The sequence below is a fragment of the Vitis vinifera genome, chromosome 2, assembly GCF_030704535.1.
Source record: "Vitis vinifera cultivar Pinot Noir 40024 chromosome 2, ASM3070453v1".
Taxonomy (NCBI): domain Eukaryota; kingdom Viridiplantae; phylum Streptophyta; class Magnoliopsida; order Vitales; family Vitaceae; genus Vitis; species Vitis vinifera.
This window is the reverse complement of record NC_081806.1, coordinates 19,967,910-19,978,289: the sequence shown is the minus strand read 5'-3', so window position 1 is coordinate 19,978,289 and position 10,380 is coordinate 19,967,910. Positions and strand designations below refer to the sequence as shown.

The following is a 10,380-nucleotide window of genomic DNA, read 5'->3' as shown; positions in this document are numbered from 1 at the left end:
ATATCATATAATCCCAGCTTGCAAGTTAAGTCTTCGAAGTTAGGCCTAGGTAAAGCTTTGGTGAGGATGTCTGCGGTTTGGTGCTTGGTAGGAACATAGTTCAATTTAACCGTCTCACTAGTCATCTTCTCTATGATGAAGTGTTTGTCAATCTCAACATGCTTGGTCATGTCATGATGCATGGGGTTCTTTGCTATGCTTATAGTTGCCTGATTATCACACATCATCAGAATTGGAGATGAACTCGTTTGTCCCAGTTCACTAAGAACCCTTTTTATCCAAATCCCTTCACAGATTCCCTGTGCAAGAGCTCTGTACTCAGCTTCTGCGCTACTTCTGGCTACAACTGATTGCTTCTTACTCCTCCAGGTAACAAGATTTCCCCAGACAAAAGAACAATATCCAGAAGTGGACCGCCTGTCAATGATGTTTCCAGCCCAATCCGCATCTGAGTATACTTCAGTGTCACAGTTCTCTGTCTTTCTGAAGAATAAACCTTTCCTTCAGTGGGGCTGTGCATGAATTGACTTACAGCACTCACTGCAAAGCCAATATCTGGCCGAGTGTGTGAGAAATAAATCAAGCGTTCGACAAACCGCTGATATCTCCCCCTGTCTACCGGTGTACTTTCTTTCTCGATACCAAGTTTCTTCTGACTATCCATAGGAGTATCAATTGGTTTGCATCCAAGCATACCGGTCTCCTTAAGAAGATCGAGTATGTATTTTCTTTGAGAGACTACAATTCCCTTCCTTGATCTAGCCACTTCCATACCAAGGAAATATTTCAAATTTCCAAGGTCTTTAACTTCAAACTCTTCTGACAAATACTTCTTCAACTTCTGTAATTCCTCCATATCATTCCCAGATAGAATAATATCATCGACATAGACTATCAATATGGCCATTTTCCCGGCATGAGACTTCTTGACAAATAGAGTATGATCAGCCTGACCTTGTTTGTAGCCCAGCTTCAGGACTGTTTTTGTGAATCTATCAAACCAGACTCGGGGAGATTGTTTAAGGCCGTACAAGGATTTTTGGAGTTTGCAAACCTGATTCTTTGCCATACTTTCTTCGAAACCAGGTGGTATTTCCATGTAGACTTCCTCTTCTAGGTCACCATTTAGAAACGCATTTTTTATGTCCAGTTGTTGCAAGCACCAATCTTGATTGATAGCCAATGAGAGAAGAATCCTGATAGTGTTCAGTTTTGCAACAGGAGCAAAAGTCTCCTAATAGTCTATCCCATAGGATTGTGTAAACCCTCTAGCTACCAAACGAGCCTTGAATCTCTCGACTGATCCATCTGCTTTGTATTTTATGGTGAAAATCCACTTGCACCCCACGGACCTCTTCCCAACCGGCAAATTTGTGATAGTCCACGTGCCATTCTTCTCAAGTGCATCAATCTCATCTTGTACTGCCTTCTTCCATTCTGAAATTTTTAATGCCTCTTGTATTGTGTTGGGAACCTGAGTATCATCAAGAGAAGTAGCAAATGCTCTGTAAGATGGTGATAGCCCTTCATACGTAACATAATTCCCAATTGGATGATCTGTACATCTCCTAACACCCTTCCTCAATGCAATCGGCAGAGTAGAATCATCAATGCTGGGACTTAACACCTCTCCAGCCCTATCCTCACCTATGTTCTCTTCAGGAAGACTTGAATTGGAGTCAATATATTGGCCACATGTTGACTGTGATCCATGCTCTAATTCCTGTCTTTTCCTCCTCCTGATGTAAACTTGTAAGTTCTCATTAGCAAGTTGTGGGGCTATAGGTTGAATAGGCATGGGAGACTGGATGGTCACGGGAGAAGGAACATTTGTGTGCTGGGCTGGTTGGACTGATGACGGCATGGGTGTGGACATCTCAGTGGGCGCGAATTGGGAAGGATTTGGTGACTCTGAGTGACAAGAAGGTACACCCTCAAGAAGAGACTCCCAAACTTGATGTTCATTCATGCTCTCCCCCTGAACATGAGATTTGGGATAGAATAAGACATGTTCAAAGAAAGAGACATCCATGGTGGTGTAAAATCGTTTGTTGGTTGGAGAATAGCATTTGTACCCTTTTTGGGTTGGAGAATACCCTAGGAAAATAAACTTATTGGATCGAAGAGCAAATTTGCTACGATTTTGAGGATACACATGAACGAATGCCGTGCATCCAAATACTTTGAGTGGTAAATCAGAAGAGGCTGCACGGGTGTGAGGAAATTGTTTTAAGAAAAGTTGACGTGGGGATTGAAAGGTAAGCACTCTGGATGGCATACGATTAATCAAATAGGTAGCTGTGAGAATAGCTTCCCCCCAGAAATTGTTTGGAACATTAGAGGAAAACATAAGGCACCGGGCAACCTCCAAGAGATGTCTATTCTTGCGTTCAGCCACCCCATTTTGTTGTGGGGTGTCAACGCAAGAACTTATGTGGATAATGCCGTGATTTTGAAGATAAGTACTGAGACTACTAGTAAAGTATTCTTTTGCATTATCTGACTTGAGGACTTGAATTTTGGAATTGAATTGATTTTGAACCATAAGATTGAAGGTTTGAAAAATGTGCCCGACCTCTGACTTTTCTTTCATAAGGAAAACCCATGTTACCCGTGTATGATCATCAACGAATGTCACAAACCATCGATTGCCAGAAATATTTTTTATCCGGGAGGGACCCCACACATCACTATGTACTAGAGAGAAAACAGTCGAAGGTTTGTATGGGATTTGAGGATATACTGTTCGAGTATGCTTTGCAAACTGACAACTTTCACAGTGATAAGATGTTGGATTTTTATTGATAAATAATTTGGGAAACAATTTTGCAAGGTAAACAAAGCTAGGATGACCAAGGCGATAGTGTAACATTATAATCTCACTATCTTTATTGACCTTAGAATTTGACACAGAATTAAAAGACTCTAACATACTTTGAGACTGTATGCAACGTGCTTGAGAGACTTGGTTTGAGAATTGGCCACATGAGAGGAGGTAGAGCCCGGAACACAGTTCAGCACTGCCAATCATCTTCCTCGATTTCAAGTCCTAAAAAACACACGAGTTTGGATAGAATTTAGTAACACATTGGAGATCATGGGCCAATTTGCTAATGGACAAAAGATTACAATCCAAGTTTGGAACATGGAGGACAGAGTCAAGATATAAGTCTTTAGTAAGTTTTATAGAACCTGTCCCGGCAATTTTTGACTTTGAACCATCAGCAATATGGACGGATGAATGCCCATTACTTGGCTTGTAATTTTGAAGAATGGCAGCATCTCCTGTCATGTGATCAGAAGCACCTGTGTCCACTATCCACGGCTTCATTCCTCCTCGATTAGCAGTGAAGGCTATCCTAGTAGTACTGCCACTGCCAACTTGGCTTAATAGTTTCTGTAGCATCTTCATCTGCTCTTTGTTGAATGGACTCGGCTCGGGAACAGATGTGCTCTCAGAGTTGGCAGCCACGTGTGCTCTGCCATCTCTGTCAGACCGTGGCTTTGGTTTCCAATCAACCGGTTTGCCATGAAGCTTCCAGCAAGCCTCCTTATAATGGCCTGGTTTCTTACAATAATCACACCAAGGCCTATCCCGTTTCTGACGATCTCCACCACTACTATTAAATGACCGAGCAGCAAGGGCAGAGGCATCCAATGTTGGGGCAGGTTGCTCTTTGGATCCCATCATCACTTTCTTTCTACTTTCTTCACGCCTAACCTTTGAAAAAGCCTCCCTGAGACTTGGAAGGGGTTTAATGCCCATGATTCGGCCTCTAACATCATCCAATTCCCTGTTTAGTCCTAGGAAAAACTTGAACAGTCTATTTTGTTCCACAATTTTCCTGTATGTTGCTGCATCATCCGAACATTTCCATGAGTGAGTCTCGAATAAGTCAAGTTGCTGCCAATACCTTGTGAGTGTGTTGTAATATTGAGTAACTGACTGCTCTCCTTGGCAGAAGTCATGTAAGGCTGATTCAACCTGAAAAAGTTCTGAAGTATTTTCAGAACTTGAGTAAGTTTCTTTGGCTGCATCCCAGATGTCCTTTGCAGTCCTAAATAGCAAAAAAATTTCACCTATGTCATTGTTCATGGAATTGATAAGCCATGACATGATCATGCTGTTTTCAATCTTCCACTTCCTGAAACCCGGTTCTGTAGTTTCTGGCATGGCTGCTTCTCCAGTGAGGTACTCATCATTTCCTTTACCGCAAATGAACAACAACACAGATTGTGACCACTGTAAATAGTTATGGCCATTTAATTTGTGTCCTGTAATGAGAATAGGAGAGGAATCACTGCCACCAAGGTTTGGAATTTCAGATCTGCCCCTTGATTCTGGTGACATGATGCTGGATACTTGTGATGATGCCATTCCGTATTTTGTCATGGACCGGAAAGTTAGAAGAACACTTCCCAAGGCACGTGCAGGGATTGGAGTTGAGAAAAAAATAGCTGGAGGACATCGAAAAAATTGATCGGAGGGCCCGCGGAGGCAAAAGAACCCCAAAAGAGGCACGTGCAGGGCTCGGATGGCAGAAACAGGTAAGAAGGGTGGCTGGTCGGCGTCAGGCGAGCCTGGAGGAGGAAGCGCATTGGCGGAAAGTGGCTCATGTGCCCTCACGCGCCGGCGCGTGAGATGCAGTCGTCGGTCGGAAAAACACGCGTGGCCGGCGCGTGGATGGTTTTCTGGCTCCGGTGCTTTGGGAAAAATTGGAAATCTCCTCCAGGCGGTCCTTGCGGTGTAGAAAAAATCGTCGCCGGAAAAGTTCGCAGGAAAAGTTGCTGGTGGTGAATGTTTTCTGACGACGATTCAACCGACCAGAAAGCGTTTTCTCCCTTGTCTCTGAGAACAGGGACTGATGACCGGAATGAGAGATGGCTAGAGAGAGAGATGGTCGGATTGAGAGATGGCCAGAGAGATTTGGCCGGAATGAATGATGGCCTGAATAAGAAGTGGCCAAAAGGGATTAGGGTTTCAGAAAACTGGCTCTAATACCATGAAGAATTTCTGAATTCCTTTATTGATTTTTTTTTAGGTACACACCATACACATATATATACACAAATGACTGAATAAGAAAATATCAATCTAACTTGATTCTCTCCTAAAATTAGGAAACTGAATCATCCTAAATGATCTCTCCTTTTTTATTCCTAAAATACTTTCCTAAATTAAAACCCTAACTTTGAATGCCAAATTTCAACACATTTGAAGTCTAGGTAGTAGAAGAACCCTTATGAGTTACTACTAAGGTATTCCAATCCTCTTTAGCATATTTGCGAGTGATAATCCTATATAACTCCTTAGGACTAACCCATTGAAAATACAGTAAAGGGCTTTGACGTTTGCCTTACTCCATTTATTTACCCAGTCTATCCTATTTTTGCATTAGTTGAAGTTCACCAAATAACTTTCATTCTTTATTGGGTTAACCACCCAAATTGCATTACGTTCCATACTATTTGTCCTTTCATTTTAAAGAAGAATCCATTCCAACTTCAATCAGAATTTGATAAACTGTAGACCCTCCATTTTGTCCTAATATCACATGTCTTATTATGTGTTCATTTGGTACTTTGCAACAATTCCCTGGTGACCCATTATTACTCATGTAGTTTATCTTTTATGAACCACCTTGGAGACTTTGGTTGAGGGATTTATCTAATCTCATTGTGACCCTAGGCAACCCTAATTTAGACTTAGGTTTTTCCTTCCTCTTTATGATAGTTTTTAGGTGTACTTTAGATTAGACCCACCTAGGTTCACCTAGGCCTACTTAGGTTCATCTTGACACTTTCCAGCTTGCACACGTTCACCTTAGGTCACTTAGACACTTTTTCAGAATAGGTCACTTGGACACTTCTTTTTGACATAATTCACTTAGGCATGTTCTTGATTTTGGTTACTTTTTTTTTTTTTTTGAGATAAGATGAGTATTGACTTGGCTTTTTATTGCATGAAATGAATTTTTTTATTTTTGATGGTTTGAGTTTGACATTTAAATTATTATAATCCGTTGCATTAATTTAATTTCTTGATTTTTTCTAATTGCATATGTCTAATATTTATTTTTATACCTTTATCAATTTATTTGTTTATTTACTTATTTATTCATTCTTTAATTCCATGAATTGATATTTTGGATTTGATTTTTTATTTGATTTTATTCTATTTCTAATTACATGATTTCTTATTTCATTTTTTTTTTTAAATTTTGCATGAGACTTGGAGCCATCAAGGAGAGGAGATCATGACCAGATAAGGGAACTTGGAAAGAATCCAGGGAAAGAGGAAGAGATTATCATGCAATAATAGTAAGTGGCCAACACGTATGGAAGGTTTTTGAATTCAGCAAGAAAGGGATTTAAGGGGACTTTGTTTCAAAAAGGCAACCAGGCAGGATTGGAGAGGGGTTTTTTTTTTTTTTTTTATATCTCCACCATGAATGCAAAAGGAGATAACGACATCATTGGTTCCGGACATCACCACGCACAAGCAGCCGTGGAGTCCAAAAAGCAAGAAGACACAACCGTCTTTTCTCCATGGAATGACTACCCTAAGATCTTCTCTTCTTCCCTCCCCGTTTGCTTCAGATCTCTCTTTCTATTTGTCTCTTAGGGTTTTCTTCTCCTGTATATGTATTCACCACCTTTTCCTAGGCTCTCTCGTCCTCTTCGCCCTCACCTGCTCTCTTATTTCTCAGTTTCGAATCGGTTCGTGCAACGGGAATGGTCGTCTCCTCGCCGATTATGCCTAGGCAATGTTGATGCCAGGTCAACTGGAAGTAATACTTCTCCCTTCTTTCCTGCAAAAGATGTTCGGACAGGTTGTCTGGACACACCCTCCGAAGCTCAAGTCAGATGATTAAAGCCAATTTTAGAGGTTCCCTCCCTTTAGAAGTTAAGAAAGAGCATCTCTTGTGTGTCTATGCGCACGTACCTCAATTTTTAGATGGAAGAGGGTTTTTATAGTGTCTGGAACGCTATTACATCTGTGCCGAGGTGGCCTCTTGACTTTCATAGTCATGATGACAACATAGTTGGTGATAGAGCAATCATCACACTTTAGGCAGCTGATAGGGATTGCTAGTGGGGGTGACCTGATGGTTCACTCGTCATTTCAGCCTACAGGCGGTATGGAGCAGCGTGCAACTGGCCAGGGGTCAGGAGACCTACTCGGAGTGCATTGCGTAGTTTTTAGAGGAACACCACATAATTGGTTATTGGTGCTTCCAACCCGAATTGGATATTAGGGTCCGATTACATTTGTTCAAATAGAGGTATAAGGATGCCACGTGGAGCCAGGGTGGCCTACCATGTGGTCACACGGGGAAGGCCCCTACATATAGGTGTCTTTTTTCTTCTTTTTTTTTGCTGAGAATCATCCCTGTTTTTGTTGCATAGATATATTTTGAGTTTTTAGAATATAAGAAGTCTTCATCTCCCTCTAAAGTTCATTCAGACAATAATCTGGTTGAATTGGGAAGTGAGAAAATCAAGGAAGATGATCGGGCTATTTTACTGGAAGGAGGTCTTACAAAATCAGCATCTACAAAGTTCAATAGTTCATCCATCAAAGTGAACTTAATTAGGTTTTTAACAATGGATGACTTCTTCTTGCTGGAAAACCGATTAACTTTGAGAGCAATGTCTGAGTTTGGGGCAATTCCGACATACTTCTACGTATGTGACTGCACAGAGTTACTGAGTGACTCTGCTAAGAACTACAATCGCGACCTCTTCATCTTTCTCTACTTGCTTCTCATCATAGTAATTGTTTTATGACTTCTCTTAAGAAACATCATGACAAGTCAGCATTCTCCGGAAAGGCCTTACTTTATCTTAACCGGCATCAAACTGAGGAGTGGAAAGGATGGATGCAGGTTTTATTTCTAATGTACCATTACTTTGCTGCTGCGGAGATATACAATGCAATTCATGTCTTTATTGCTGCATATGTCTGGATGACTGGATTTGGAAACTTCTCCTATTATTACATTAGGAAGGATTTTAGCCTTGCACGTTTTACACAGATGATGTGGCGGCTAAATCTCTTTGTGGCATTTTGCTGTATTGTTCTTAACAATGACTTTATGCTATACTATATGTGCCCCATGCACACGCTTTTCACTCTTATGGTATATGCAACCCTTGCTTTTAAGCTCATCAAAGTTCCCAAAAGACGACCCATGGATCCTCACAAGAAGGGCATGCCAGAAACAGAATTCTTCGCAGAATATGGAGAGGCGAGCAGATACCAAGTCCAGGAAGTCGTTGGCAAAGGAAGTTATGGTGTTGTTGGCTCTGTAATTGATACCCACACTGGAGAAAAGGTTGCAATCAAGAAGATTAATGATGTCTTTGAACATGTCTCTGATGCTACACGGATTCTAAGAGAAATCAAGCTCTTACGGTTGCTTCGGCATCCGGATATCGTAGAAATAAAACATATCATGCTCCCGCCTTCTCGAAGAGAATTTAGAGATATTTACATTGTTTTTTGAATTGATGGAATCTAATCTTCATCAAGTAATTAAGGCAAACGATGATCTTACTCCCGAGCACTATCAATTTTTTCTTGTACCAGCTTCTTCGGGGTCTAAAATATATACATACAGCAAATGTATTTCATCGAGATTTGAAGCCAAAAAAAAATATATATATTCTTGCTAATGCCGACTGCAAGTTGAAGATTTGTGATTTTGGGCTTGCTCGGGTGTCATCAGCTATTTTCTGGACAGGCTATGTTGCAACCAGATGGTACTGTGCTCCTGAACTTTGTGGCTCATTTTTCTCCAAGTACATTCATGCGATTGATATTTGGAGCATATGATGCATATTTGCAGAAATGCTTACAGGAAAATCGCTGTTTCCGGGGAAAAATGTGGCGCACTAGTTGGATCTCATGACTGATTTGCTTGGCACTCCTTCTGCTGAATCAATTGCCAGGATTCGGAATGAGAAGGCAAGAAGATATCTAAGTACCATGCGTAAAAAAAAAACCATCCATTCCCTTCTCACAAAAATTCCCTGATGTTAATCCGTTGGCTCTTCAACTACTGGAATGTCTCCTTGCATTTGATCCTAATGATCGTCCAACTGTTGAAGAGGCCTTAGCTGATCCTTATTTTGATGGTTTGGAAAATGTAGATCGTGAACCTTCCACTCAACCCATTTCAAAACTTGAGTTTGAGTTTGAGAGAAGGAAATTAACAAAAGATGATGTTAGGGAGTTAATATATCGAGAGATCCTAGAGTATCATCCCCAGATGCTGCAGGAGTACCTTCGTGGTGGAGATCGAAGTAGCTTCATGTACTCGAGTGGCGTTGATCGGTTTAAGCGACAGTTTGCTCATCTTGAAGAGTATTATGGTAAAGGTGAAAGCACTCCACTCCAGAGGTAGCACGCTTCCTTGCCTAGAGAGCGGGGTTGTGCACCTATTAATGAGGCTGTTGACGAAAATAAGGAATTTGAGAAGCGTTCTACTGCCAATGTTGCTACAACTCTTGAGAGTCCTTCAAAAGCTGAGGGTTTAGAGAAAGGAAATGTAGAAAATGGACCCAGGAAGCCAAACCACAGTGCTCGTAGTCTATTGAAAAGTGCTAGTATTAGTGCTTCCAAGTGTATAAGTGTGAAGGAATAAAAAGATGATGAGGAGAAAACCCTCTGGCGCATACAAGAACAGGAGGATTTTTTTTCCGGAGAGGACACGTACAATTTTGGGGAGCAGTAGAGGACTTCGGACAAAGATCGGGCTGCCACTTCAAGGGAGGATTTTTCTTTCACAACACAGGTTAGTTTTCGACAAAGTATTTTTTTTTTTAATTTAGATGTTAGTTCATTGATTTAATTAATTCTTTGTTATAAACTCTTTTAAATCTCAATTGGCACAAATTTTTTTAGAATAGACTTTTTTTTTTCTTTTTGTGATTGTAGTTCATTAGTTCCATGCTAGTTTATTTTAATCTATATGATAGTTTAAATGTGTTTGTGATTTTAATCTAATTAGTTTTATCTTAATTTATCCTTTAGTTTAGTTTTGATTGTTGATTGTCGATTTATTAGTTTAATTAATTAATTTTCTTAGATAGAGTTTAATTTCAATCTAGTTTAGTTTTAATTTATTCTATAATTTGAATGCGTTCGTAATTTTAATTCAATTGTTTGATTAAACCTCTTAAATGAATTTCATGTTTCCTTCTTTTAATTCCGATTTTAGTTTAGTTTTAATTTGCTGACTTATTTATTTGTTTTAATTCAAATGTGTTTGTAATTTCAATTCGATAGTTTAATCAATCTTATTACATAAACTTAATGTTTCTTCTTATTCCAATTTGATTTATTAATAATTTATTTATTTTAGTTTAGTTTGA

The 10,380-nt window shown here is 40.0% G+C and overlaps 2 pseudogenes; both read left to right on the top strand.

Annotated features, from left to right (window-relative positions):
• Positions 1 to 6,643: 6,643 nt before the first annotated feature.
• On the top strand, positions 6,644 to 8,183 carry LOC100259695 (protein REDUCED WALL ACETYLATION 3-like; annotated as a pseudogene).
• Positions 8,175 to 9,759, top strand: LOC104877418 (mitogen-activated protein kinase 9-like; annotated as a pseudogene).
• Positions 9,760 to 10,380: the final 621 nt, after the last annotated feature.